Source organism: Mustela putorius, unplaced genomic scaffold (genome assembly GCF_011764305.1).
Source record: "Mustela putorius furo isolate JIRA1106 unplaced genomic scaffold, ASM1176430v1.1 tig00003845_pilon_pilon_pilon, whole genome shotgun sequence".
Classification (NCBI taxonomy): Eukaryota; Metazoa; Chordata; class Mammalia; order Carnivora; family Mustelidae; genus Mustela; species Mustela putorius.
In genome coordinates this window covers 22,010,346-22,023,998 of record NW_025421998.1, presented here as the reverse complement: position 1 = coordinate 22,023,998, position 13,653 = coordinate 22,010,346, and the positions used below count along the sequence as shown (strand labels likewise).

The window sequence follows — 13,653 nt, the reverse complement described above, 5'->3', positions numbered from 1 at the left end:
ATACCACCTGCCACTCATAAAACTAAATCAGAAGACAGTATCAAGGAAGAAAAACAAGATAGTAAGAAGGCGGAGGAATACATAAAGACAGATGAACCATCAAGTGAGGAGAGTGATCTAGAAATTGCCAATGAAGGTGTGACTGAGCCAGATACCGATGCCCCTCAAGAAATGGGAGATGAGGGGCGCCTGGGTGGCTCAGTGGGTTAAAGCCTCTGCCTTCGGCTCAGGTCATGATCCCCGGATCTGGGGATCGAGCCCCGCATCGGGCTCTCTGCTCAGCAAGAAGCCTGCTTCCTTTCCTCTCTCTCTGTCTCTCTGCCTTCCTGTGATTTCTGTCTGTCAAAATAAATAAAAAATCTTTAAAAAAAAAAAAAAAAGAAATGGGAGATGAAAATGTAGAGATAACTGAGGAAATGATGGATCAGGCAAATGATAAAAAAAAAAAATGGCTACCATTAATGCCCTAAATGGTGGTGAACTACAGAAAGCCATTGACTTGTTCACAGATGCCATCAAATTAAATCCTCGCTTGGCCATTCTGTATGCCAAGAGAGCCAGTGTCTTCATCAAATTACAGAAGCCAAATGCTGCCATTCGAGACTGTGACAGAGCTATTGAAATAAATCCTGATTCATCTCAGCCTTTTAAGTGGCGCAGGAAAGCACACAGACTTCTGGGTCATTGGGAAGAAGCAGCACATGCTCTTGCCTTTGCTTGTAAACTGGATTATGATGAAGATGCTAGTGCAATGCTGAAAGAAGTTCAACCGAGGGCCCAGAAAATTGCTGAACATCGGAGAAAATATGAGCGAAAACGTGAAGAGCGAGAGATCAAAGAAAGAAAGAAAGAAGGCTCGGGAAGAACATGAGAGAGCCCAGAGGGAGGAAGAAGCCAGACAACAATCAGGAGCTCAGTATGGCTCTTTCCCAGGTGGCTTTCCTGGGGGAATGCCTGGTAATTTTCCTGGAGGAATGCCTGGAATGGCAGGGGGGATGCCTGGGATGGCAGGAATGCCTGGGCTCAATGAAATTCTTAGTGATCTGGAAGTTCTTACAGCCATGCAGGATCCAGAAGTTATGGTGGCCTTCCAGGATGTGGCCCAGAACCCAGCGAATATGTCAAAATATCAGAACACCCAAAGGTTATGAATCTCATCAGTAAATTGTCAGCCAAATTTGGAGGTCAAGCATAATGCCATCTAACAAATAAAGCCCTTGCTGAAGGAAAAGCAACTTCGCTCACCTAATGGATGTCGCAATAATACAAACCAGTGTACCTCCGACCTTCTCATGAAGAGAGCTGGGGTGCTGTGAAGAGAATCCCTACCCCTCTGCTCCCCATGCAACTGAAATATTCTACAATGGTTTGCCATTAGGGTTTTCATTCAGATAATGTTTTCCTACTAGGAACTACAAACTTTAAACACTTTTTAAACCTTAAAAAATATTTAAAAACATATTAAAAGGGTGTGTTAGTCCCTAAAAAAAAAAATTAAAATTAAAATTAAAAATAAATAAAATCTTAATAAATAAATAAAGTTTCTGAAAATTATCGATAAATGTTATGAAGATATAAAAGAATATAAGAATAGGTAAAGCATACATGTAGCTTTTAATTATAAAGTAATCAATAAATTTAATGAAAACCCCTAGGTGATTGGGGTGGGAGTGGGGGTGGGGCAGGAGAGTGGACTTCACAAAATAATTTCAATTTAATCAACAAGGAAAAATAAGAGTAAGGGAACTTTGATCCAAACCTCAAATACAAAAATTCTCAAAATGTACTACAGTTCTAAAGGTAAAAACCTAAAACTATAAAGTATCTAAAAGAAAACATAAGAGAGAACCTGTGTGACCCTGGGTTAGGCAAAGCTCTCTCAGTTAAGACACAAAAAGCAGGAACCATAAAAGAAATTATGAAGTGGACTTCACCAAAATTACATTTTTCTGCTATGAGAAAGTATGAAGGACAATATTAAGGGAATGCAAAGTCACAGAACGGGAGACTACATTTGTGAAATATGTATCTGATAAAGAACTTGTACACAGAATATATAAAGAATGATTGCAATTTAAAAATTAAAATAACACATAATCTGAACAGACACTTCAAAGAAGAGACAGGAATGGAAAATAAGCACATAAAATGATGCTCAACAGCAGAAGTCATTAGGGAACTGCAAATTAAAACCATAAGGAACCACTACTACATATCCACTAAGATGATGAAGATTTAGTAGACAATAACAATATCAAGGGCTGGCGGTAACAAAAAAAGTACAGCCACTTTAGAAAAGTACAGAAATTTCTTAGAAGTTAAATATAAACTTAGCCATACAACCCAGTGACTCCACTTCTGGATATGTGCTCAAGAGAATGAAAGCATGTGTCCACCACAAGATTTATCTGTGAATGACTATAGCAGGCTTATTCACAATCATCAAAAAACAGAAACAATCCAAATGTCATCAACTGGAGAATGAAAAAACAAATTGTAATATCTCTATGCAATGAATTACTACTGAGAAATAAAAGGAATAAACTGATTAATGCAACAATACTGACTAGTCTTCAAAGCAATATACTAAGTGAAAGAAGCCAAACATAAAGAAGACAGATTAAGATTCAACTTACATCACGTTCTGGAAAAGGCAAAAACTAGTGGGACAAAAGACAAATCACCCCTGGGGATTGGAGGTAAGAGCAACAAGTGGCAAAAGGGAACATCGTGAACTAAGATAAAATATCATGACTGTGCTGGTGGCTACAATGTACACTTATTAAAACTCACTGAACTCAGGGCACCTAGGGGGCTCAGTGGGTGAAGCCTTTGCCTTCAGCTCCAGTCATCAACTCAGGGTCCTGGGATAGAGTCCCGCATCACATGGGGAGTTCTGCTCAGCAGGGAGCTTGCTTCCCCTCTCTGCCTGCCTCTCTGCCTACTAGTGATCTCTGTCTGTCAAATAAATAAATAAAATCTTAAAAAAACAAAAAAACTCACTGAACCATATACTATAAACGGATAAATTTTATCTTAAGTAAATTATACCTCAATAAGCCTGATATTTTAAAACGACAAGAAAATTCTGAAAAAGAGTACGGAAGCAGGGGGGCCTTGCCCTATAGATACCAAATCTACTCTAAAGATACAGTAAAGATGAGAGTGTTACTTGAGCAGAAATGAACTGATAAATATAAGAACTGGAAAGCTAAAAACAGACCCAAGGAGGCAGCTGGTGCTTAGTCAGTAGAGCATGCATCTGTTGATCTCCAGGTTGTGATTTCCAGTCCTACAAAGGGTGCAGAGATTACTTAAAAATAAAAAAATATTGGGGCGCCTGGGTGGATCAGTAGGTTAAAGTCACTGCCTTCGGCTCAGGTCATGATCCCGGGGTCCTGGGATCGAGACCCGCATCGGGCTCTCTGCTCAGCAGGGAGCCTGCTTCCTCCTCTCTCTCTCTCTCTGCCTGCTGCTCTGCCTACTTGTGATCTCTGTCTGTCAAATAAATAAATAAAAATATTTAAAAAATAAAAAAATTTAAATAAATAGATAAATAAATAATTTAGAAAATAATAATAAATCCAAGCACACATGATTTTAGTATAGGATAAAAACTGGCATTCTACATCAGAGTGCAAAGAATGAACTATTTAATAAATGCTGTTAAAATGGTATTAAAAACTATGATTGTTGGAACAAAATTAATCTTAATTTCTATCTAATTTTATGTCTAAATAAATTACAATTCCATTTATAATGCCCTTATGGGTTTTGTAAATATATGCAGATTAAAAGCAAAATTTCCTTTTGCATAATATAGTGATAAGCTTCATTTTTTTGAGATTGGAGTGTACAAAATGGCAGTTCTGATAATTCAGGGTGAGTCAAACACAATACAATTATTATCATCCACATAGTGACTTTCCTTCCTAGTTCTCATGCCATTAATATCTACCTCTTGTGTTCACCTGACAATTTAACCATTGTCTGTGAGCTGCTGATCAACTTCTCATCCCATTATCACTTTTCTGCTGTTCTTACTTTGAAATACCTGCCAAAATTTTCCTGAATAACCACCAGATATCTCTTCACAGCAGGCAGAAAGGGCTGAATTGCAGTATAACTTGTTCATTTCCCAAACAGTTATTGACTACCCAGAGGACCCTGATGTGAAACAATATAACCACAGCCCCCAGATTTCACAGGCTCTGTGTCTAGTGAAGAGGACAACTAAGAAGTGATTAAAATGAAGTGAATAAAGTCAGGATGGAATTAGGGCAAGGTGACATGGGAAGAGACACCAAGGGGACCTAACCTCATCTAGGAAATAGCAAAGGCCTCCCTTTCAAGTGGAGTCCTAAAATATGAGAAGACACAGCTAAGTGCAGTAAAAAGGTGGGACTAGGGATAATGGGTAGACAAAGTTCTGCAGCAAGGAGCACCGAGGAGAAGCTAAAGAGGTAAACAAAAGCCTTGGAGGACATTTTTAGGAATTTAAACATCATCTCATAAAGAGAAAAGTGATATAATCAAATATGTGATCAGATCTCTAGCTATCACTTAGGCTGTAGCATGAAAAATGAAATGAAAGATCACGGATCTGAAGTAGGGAGCCCAATAAGGAGGCAGTTATACAATAATTTAGGCTAGAAATAATGGTAATTTGAACTAAGTAAGACTAGTGGAAAGGACAGGGAAAGGAGACAGATATAAAAAATGGTGACTGGAACTAACAAGATTTGGCTACAGGTTGGATGAAGGTAAAGTGTAGAATCTAGTTTTCAAGCACTGAGATAAGGAACATACACAGCAAGACAAATTTGAGTAACGAAGGCTGAGTTTTGAACATGTTAATTTTACAGTTCGGTGAAACATCTAATAGTGACTAGGTCAAAGAGGCAGCTGAATATAAGGATCCAAAACTCTAAACAAAGATTTGGCAAGTGCTAATGAGAGACACTAGAAAACCAACAGGGTGATTAGCAAAGCCAGAGAGAAGACTGTAAAAAGGTCCCAAACTAATCTAAAGGCTGAAGTAGTAGCAGGAGAGATAAGGACAATGATGAGGGAGGCCAGAAGAGGGAAGACAAATAGAAGGTAAATTGCTAAGTTGTTAGGATGGAGTAAAGGTTAAGGAACCATGCATAATCTTGATTTTTTTGAGACCTTTATTTTATTTTATTTTATTTTAAAGATTTTATTTATTTATTTGACAGAGAGAGATCACAAGCAGGCAGAGAGGCAGGCAGAGAGATAGGAGGAAGCAGGCTCCCTGCTGAGCAGAAAGCCCGATGCGGGGCTTGATCCCAGGACCCTGGGATCATGACCTGAGCCGAAGGCAGCGGCTTAACCCACTGAGCCACCCAGGCACCCTGATAACAGAACTCTTAACATAAAGGTATTTGCCTATATATCAAACTCCTATCCATCTTTTTCAACTAGTTCTCCTGCAGACCCACCAACATTTTATTCCCTCCATCTGAGACTATAAAATTAAATATAAAAATTCCTCCTTTCTTGCTACATATTTGATAATCATGAAGCTCAAGCATACATTCCCTCTCAAAATCTTTTCTTTCCCATGTCCAGGAGTATCAATCATTTTACCACTAAATCACTCCATTTTATTACTACAGTAGTCTCCAATATCCCTGTCTCTAATTTTTCTCTCAGCCAATTCATCCTACACAATGCTAACAAATTAGTATTCCTAAAATACCAATTTGAATAAATTACTCTATTAAAAAAAATAAAATAAAATAAAAAACTATGCCTTGCTGTTGTCCACAGAATGAAGTCCAAACTCCCTATCCTGGCAAACAGCAGGCATATTGTGGCAAACTTTCAACTGGCATGAGGTGCTTTTTCCCAACTTTGTACAAGATCACCAATCCTAGCTGAATGGTTCTAGTCACAGACCACAGAACATGGCAATGTACACTCCTATCTCTACGATCTTGCTCACACCATTCCCCCTAACAAGTCCGTCTCCATCATCTCCACTTACCTAAGTCCTACTTTTCCTCTGAAGTCTGGTTCGTTTATTTGGCAAACTAGCTCATAATGTAAGGTACAATTCTGAATGAAGGAGATTTAAAAACATTAACACAGTTTGCACAATAGTTTAGAGCTGGAGCCCTTAAGTCAAACTACACAATGATCTAAAACTTAGACAGACTACATACTTAATATCCTTGGGCAAGTTACTTAAATTTCCTGAGCTTCCATTCAGTACTTACAAGAGGCTAATATCTAACTAAACTTTAAGAAGATGTAAAAATTAAATAAAAATACAAAGTGCTGAGTACAGTTCTGTAAGTGTTAATTACTGTTATTATTGTTTTTATTATTGTTGTTTCTGTCCTCAAGAAACATAAATTCTAGCTCAAACTGTACTCACTACATCAACTTTTGGCCCAACTCAAAAAAGCCTGACAGAATTTACTAATCCTGATATTTTCATCATCCTCAAAGGAGAAAAATGAAAACTGGTGATTACTTACTCCTTTAAGGTATAAAGTTCATCAGTGATTCAGCCAGAAAATGAATGCCCTGGGTCATCAGCTTTCCAGAACATGGTTCCACATGTCAAACCACTGAAAGTGGTTCTGAATTAAATAATATCTAAAGAAAATATATACACTTTCTATAAAAAAAAACTAACAAGAATAGTTACTTAAATTTCTAGTGCAAAGCGAACAGACAGAATTAATTTCTTAATAAAAAGTATTTTTTTCTTCAAATCAATTATTGAGTACATGGCAAAGATCATAAAATGATGACTAAAATGATGCGTGCTCTGAAGGAAGTCATATAATCTATTTAAATGTGAATTCATATAGGTATATAGTTAATTTATATTAGTCAACAGAGAACATTATGAAATAGAGGTCATAATTTTGAAATATATATAGTATTTAAGACACTATACTAATATATATTCAGTATATTCAAAAAAACTGGCAGGACTTCATATTTTGGGCCCATATTACTAGTATTATAACCGATAACTATTGTAACTGGACTACTACACTCAATCTTTAATGAAAAGCATTCTGCAAGTAGCTTTCCAAAATTCAAACTGTGATGAATTAAGAATACAAGAAAAGTGTTTACCATAGATTCTAATCATACCAATGAACGTATTTACTCTGGTACCCAAAATCAAAATAGACTGCCAAATTTTAATCTAAATACAAGAGTAACAAATTATTTTGAATTCTCCATTCCCAAATCTAATTCCTTTATTTAGAAATAGTTTGGCATCATTCTTTAAGCATGAAAAGAATGGGTGACTCAGGCAAAAATCATTAATTAATACTGAAGCCATCAAGTAAAAAATTGCTAGGAAATTAGATATTCACAAATCATCAACACACAGATTACAAACTAAATGTAAACAGAAAAATGAACTAGTGTAATGGGGATTATGGTCACCTCAACCAATTTACTAATGGCACAATCTTAATATTATATGCCTTCAAAGGGGATGCAATATGAAGTACACTTATGAAATATTCTTACCAAAACTATTTAATCTGGATTAATCAGGCTTGATCTTGATACCTAATTTCTAGTTATAATAAATACAAAGAATCAAGCTAAATACCACAACACTGATGTAGAAATTACTTAAAAATAAAATCTTTAAGGGTACCCTGGGTGGCTCAATGGTTTAAGCAGCTGCCTCAGGCTCAGGTCAGCATCTCAAGGTCCTGGGATCCAGTCCCATGTTGTGTTTCCTGCTCAGAGGGGAGTCTACTTATCTCTAATCCCTCTCCCTTTGCCCTTCCCACTGCTCAAGCTCGATCTCTCACACACTCACTCACAAATAAATAAAACCTTTACAAGAAATAAAATAAAAATAAAATCTTAAAAAAAATAAATACCAAAAAATAAATGTTTAGAAATTATGAGTATAAAAAAACCTACAAAATTGGGGCGCCTGGGTGGCTCAGTGGGTTAAGCCGCTGCCTTCGGCTCAGGTCATGATCCCAGGGTCCTGGGATCGAGCCCCGCATCGGGCTCTCTGCTCAGCCGGGAGCCTGCTTCCTTCTCTCTCTCTCTGCCTGCCTCTTTGCCTGCTTCTGATCTCTCTCTGTCAAATAAATAAATAAAATCTTTAAAAAAAAAAAAAAAAAAAACCTACAAAATAAGAAGGTATGTTGAACTAGTACATTCCAAAAGTCAATGTCATATAAAGGAAAAAGGGAGCAGGACAGTTCCAGATTAAAAACAGAGGTAAAGGGGCGCCTGGGTGGCTCAGTGGGTTAAAGCCTCTGCCTTTGGCTCAGGTCATGATCCCAGGGTCTGGGATGGAGCCCCACATCCGGCTGTGTGCTCAGCAGGGAGCCTGCTTCCTCCTCTCTCTCTGCCTGCCTCTCTGCCTACATGTGATCTCTGTCAACTAAATAAATAATCTTTAAAAAATTAATTAATTGTATTTTTTTTTAAAAAAGGTAAAAATTTTTAAAAAAGAAAGAAAGTATCGCTCAAGTAAATGGTATTATAAAAATAGCTAACTAAATAAACATGTAGTGTGTTTGGGATGCAACGGGGGAAACTGGGGGTTATTGGAAGACTAAACACGCACTGGTTATATAATTATTTTCTTAAATGTTTTAAAGTTAATGTAATTATGTGGTTACTTTTAGAAAATGAAGGCTGAAATATTTAAGAATGAAGTATCATGGGACACCTGGGTGGCTCAGTGTTAAGCATCTGCCTTTGGCTCAGGTCATGATTCCGGAGTCCCGGGATAGAGCCCCAAACTAGGCTCCCTGCTCAGTGGGGATCCTGCTTCTCCCTCTGCTCATGCATTCTCCCTGCTGCTCACTCTGCTCATGCTCTTTCTCTCTGTGTCAAATAAAATTTAAAAAAAAAAAAAAAAGAGTAAAGTATCATGATGTCTATAGTTTACTTTTAAATGACTCATTACATCTGCCTCTGCCTCTGCCTCTGTCTCTCATAAATTAAAAAAAAGGGTTGGGGTGCCTGGGTGCCTCAGTCAGTTAAGCGTCTGCCTTTAGCTCAGGTCATGATCCCAGGGTCCTGGGATCAAGTTCTGCTCAGGCTCTCTACTCCACAGGGAGCCTACTTCTCTCTCTGCCTCTCTGTTTCTCATGAATTTAAGAAAAAAAAGAAATCTTTCAAATGATTCACTGCATATATAACATAAAATATTAACAGCTGTTGAATCTAGGAGGAAATCTATATAAATAAGATCACTGTATTATTCTTTCAGCTTTTCTGTATGCTTAAAATTTTTTATAATAAAAAGTTAGGAAAAAAGAAATAACTTGGAAAAAGTTTTAAAGTTCATCTTCTCTTTCTTCTTCCTGTTTATCACAGCCTAAAGGGAAAAACTTAAGTTAACTGTAGCGTTGTGTAGTTAGGCTCACACTCTTCCAGAGATGGGGCTGATCCAAATTCTTTACACATTAGCTATGCAATTCTGAGTGAGCTAAGAAAAACTCAGAGTTTTAATCTAAAAATATTGAGATAATACCATGGCTTATGACAAGCACTCAATAAATGCCTTTTTTTTCTCCCACCAAGCCCCCAAATTTTATTTCCTAAGCTGTCATGGCTGACCGCACCCTGACTTCACAAATACCTGCTCCAAATAAATGTTACTGAGAGTTTTTTTGTCTGCATACTTAGATTTACTTTTCTGATACTAAATAGTTAACCCAACACTTGCGCACAGCTGGTGGCAATGTAAAATGGTGCAACTGCTATGGAAAACAGTTAGGGAAAACAGTATGGCAGTTCCTTAAATTAAATGATTACCATATGATCCAGCAGTTCTATTTCAGGGCATATACCCAAAAGAACTGAAAGCAGGGACTCAAATAGATATCTTTTCACCCATGTTCACAGCAGCATTATTCACAACAGCCAAAAAGGTAGAAGAATCCGAGTGTATACCAAGGGATGAATGTACAAACAAAATGTGGTATATACATATAATGGAACATTATTCAGCCTTAAAAAGGAAATTCTGACACATGCTGCAACATGAGAGAGGGAGAGTGAATGTGTGTCCGTGTGGGTGGGAGGGGTGGGGATTGAGTCTGCCCTCTTGCCTCTTTCAGTACCTCCAATTTCTAAGCCCCTCTAGGGATACTGCAGAGTAAATAGGATTTTTTGAAACTATCTCTGTAGGGACTTACACTAACCTTCTATTATGCTCGCTTTCCCCCCCCACCCCGCCCCCATTCAACTCACCCCAACAGGAATGAGGTATGATCTCCAGCAAAACTGAATCAGAATGGCTCCAAGCTCAGGTGCATCCCACATAGAAAAAGCAAGAAGTGAAATGTTGATGTGGAAACAGGGAGAGTAGGTGAAAATTTAGAAACTGAATAGTGAAATTTGTAGCTTCCTTCCTCCACCAACCACTAGAGCCCCACCATCTAAACTCATTACCTCTGCAAATCCCCTCCTCTCCATTATTCCAGTTATACAGACACACAGAAAAATGAAGGATCTTTATCTGAAGAAACTGAAAACCCTCTCAACCCACTACCCAGAGAAAAGAAGTAAAGATAAAATATGGGAGGGGCAACCAGCTGCCTCAGTCAGTACAACATGTGATTCTTGATCTTGGAGTTGTAAGTTCGAACACCACATTGGGTGTAGAGATTACTTAAAAATAAAATCTTTTTTTTTTTTTTTAAAGAAAAAGTAAAACATCAGAGTTTATTAGTCACTAAGCCATGCTCATGCATGTCCAGTGAGCTTTCAGTCAGCTTTGAACATTCCTTGAGTATGAAGGAACTGCTAAGGATCACAGAGATCTGAAGAAAGCCTCCAACAAGACCAAAATCAACAATAACAAAAAGTTTTAGAGGAACCAAAAACCATGCAAGAAATGAAGAAACTATAATTAATATCCTTGAAGAGATAATAGAAGATGCTGCACCCATGAAAAAAGTACAAGATGTTACAATTACAGGAACAAAAAACAAAAGTTCATAAAACACTGTTTTAAAAGAGAGCTAAAATTTAAAAACTCAAAAAAAGGCTGAAATCTCCCAGATTGTGGAAAAAAGACAACTTTTGGAGATCAAATTTCTCAACATCAATACTGGAAGCCAGGCAATATGGGAACACCTCCAAACTTGTGAGGGAAAATGATTTCCGATATAGAAATCTCTCAACAGCCCAACAGTCTAGCATGAGCGTAAAAATAAATTTTAAAAAACTGTTTTTCCAATACACATTATCACAGCAATAATTGGGGAAACAAAAATGAAGGAATAAACCAAAAGAAGGCATAGGGTCCAGAAAAAAGGGACTCAGCGAAAGTGAAAGAAACTCCCAGAATGTCAGTTAAGGGAAGTCCCACGATGACAGCTTTGCAGCAGGCCTAAAGAGAAAACAATCCAGACTAAAGCAGGAAGAAAGACAGCTACAGAGGAGATGACTACAGGAACAAATAGAACTGATAAGTTTATCTGACAGATTTGACCATGTGGAAAATTGTACTGAGAAGCATTTTATGCAGCTGCTGGAGGGTATAGAAAGACTTTGCCAGACAAAACTAAGCAAATGAAAAAATGAGGCATGAACAACAAAGGTTACACAAGAAAATGAAATCACAGTAAACTATTTCAGCAGTGACAAATATATGGTCATAATGACAAAACCTCTATGAATTTTTTTTAAAGATTTTTATTATTTATTTTATTTGACAAATAGTGATCACAACTAGGCAGAGAGGCAGGCAGAGAGAGAGAGAGAGAGAGAGAGAGAGCGCGCGCAGGAAGCAGGCTCCCTGCCAAGCAGAGAGCCTGATGTGGGGCTTGATTCCAGGATCCTGGGATCATGACCTGAGCCAAGGCAGAGGCTTTAACCTTAACCCACTGAGCCCCCCAGGCACCCCTCTGAGTATAAATTTAACCTAAAATTGTGGAATTAACATAGAAAGATAGGGAAAAGTCTAGTTTGAAAAGTCTTCCAATACCTACCCCCTTAAATCACTGACATTTACATACCTTAAACTATTCACTTCTAACAGGCTCTTAACTATAGAGAACAAACCAAAGGCTCCTCCGAGTGGGTGGGGGATGGGTTAAATAGGTGATGGGGTTTAAGGCGTGCACTTATGATGATCATCTGGTGATAGATGGAACTGTTGAATCACTGTATGGTACAGTACATCTGAAACAAATATAACACTGTATACTAACTGGAATTAAAATAGAAATAAAAATAATTTTTATTCAATTCTAAAAAAAGACTCTATTTTCATTACAGTTAAATTCTGTAACAATACTTCCAAGCCAAACATTCTGTGAAATGCCCTGGTTTTATCTTGGAATACTTCACAGGATCATCCTAAAGAAAAAAATAAGTTAATAAATGCAAAGCAAAAGCACTAACAAAAATAAGATCTATACAAGTTTTATTGGTTACTGCAATCCTTATGGCACTTTGTTATCTAATAATATGTTTGTTCTGCTGTTTGCCATAACATAATTCTAAATGTCGAACATCTTCAGTACATGTCCACTCTTACCTTCCACATTTACCAATTCAAAAATTTATTCAATCTTACAGAAAAATTGGCTGTGAACTCTTAAGTAGATTACCTCTCTAACCACTAAATCTGGTTATTTTTCTCATTTAAAATCTAAAAAGTCTTGCACATTTTTTTTAGGAAAAATAAATTTAATAAAAATTTTTTTAAAAAATAAATAAATAAATAAATTTAACTTTTACATGATGACGATGGCTCAGACTATCATGGAAGTCAGCTACCCACTATGACTAGATGACCTCACAGGTTTTTGGTGTGTTAAGGCACCAACTCTTATGCTAAAAGGGCTTGGACTGCTATCCCTTTGTAATTCTGTTATCACTCTTCACTTTTAGATCTGTCAACGATCCTTACTCTATCTGGACTGATCCACTTTTTAATTTATTAGGAGGTTAAAAAACAAATCATCATGTTTCTGACTCAAATGACATTTACTAAATGGCCTGCCAACCCTTTTCATACACAGTTTCATTTACTACAAGTAATTCCTGTTAGGATAGTAGCCAATGTAAAATTTTAGGCAGTTCTCACTAAAGACAAAAAAAAAAAAAAAAAAAAAAAAAAAAATCCTACTACCATACAGAAACTCAACTGGGTATCGGAATTTGGAGCTTGATTTTTTTGGATGTCTGTTTGCCTTTTGAGGGAAGGATCTATTTTCTTTGCTTAGGTGTCTTTATAGCTCACTTCCTGTTCTGATTCAGCTTGTTCCATCAGCCAGGGATGGGATAACTTCTATCACCCTGTGCTATCCATAACTAAGTATCGAACTTCGAGCAACATTAGAAAGAGTTATGTATTTAAAACAAAAGACATCCACTGTTTAAGATTTTTTTTTTAATTTTAAGTTAAGGCTAAGCCCAGGGCTCGAACTCACTGACCCGAGATCAAGAGCTGCATGCTCCAGGGACTGAGGCAGCCAGATGACCCAACCACTCACTAAGATTCTTACATAAAGCCCAGAGAAACAGACTGTATTACAAATTAGAACCTTCCTATTTGTAATTATGCTTATATTGAATTAATATATAATTTTCTATTTTAATAACACTTGCTGACGAATTTTCTTAAAATGATTAAAACAGAACCTCAATTTAGTTAAA

The 13,653-nt window shown here is 37.1% G+C and overlaps 1 protein-coding gene and 1 pseudogene across 1 annotated transcript in view; one reads left to right on the top strand and one right to left on the bottom strand.

Annotated features, from left to right (window-relative positions):
- RSBN1L (round spermatid basic protein 1 like) overlaps positions 1-13,653 on the bottom strand; it is a 69,363-nt gene that overhangs the window by 53,185 nt on the left and 2,525 nt on the right. The gene's annotated exons all lie outside the window — the stretch shown is intronic.
- On the top strand, positions 330-1,475 carry LOC106006626 (annotated as a pseudogene).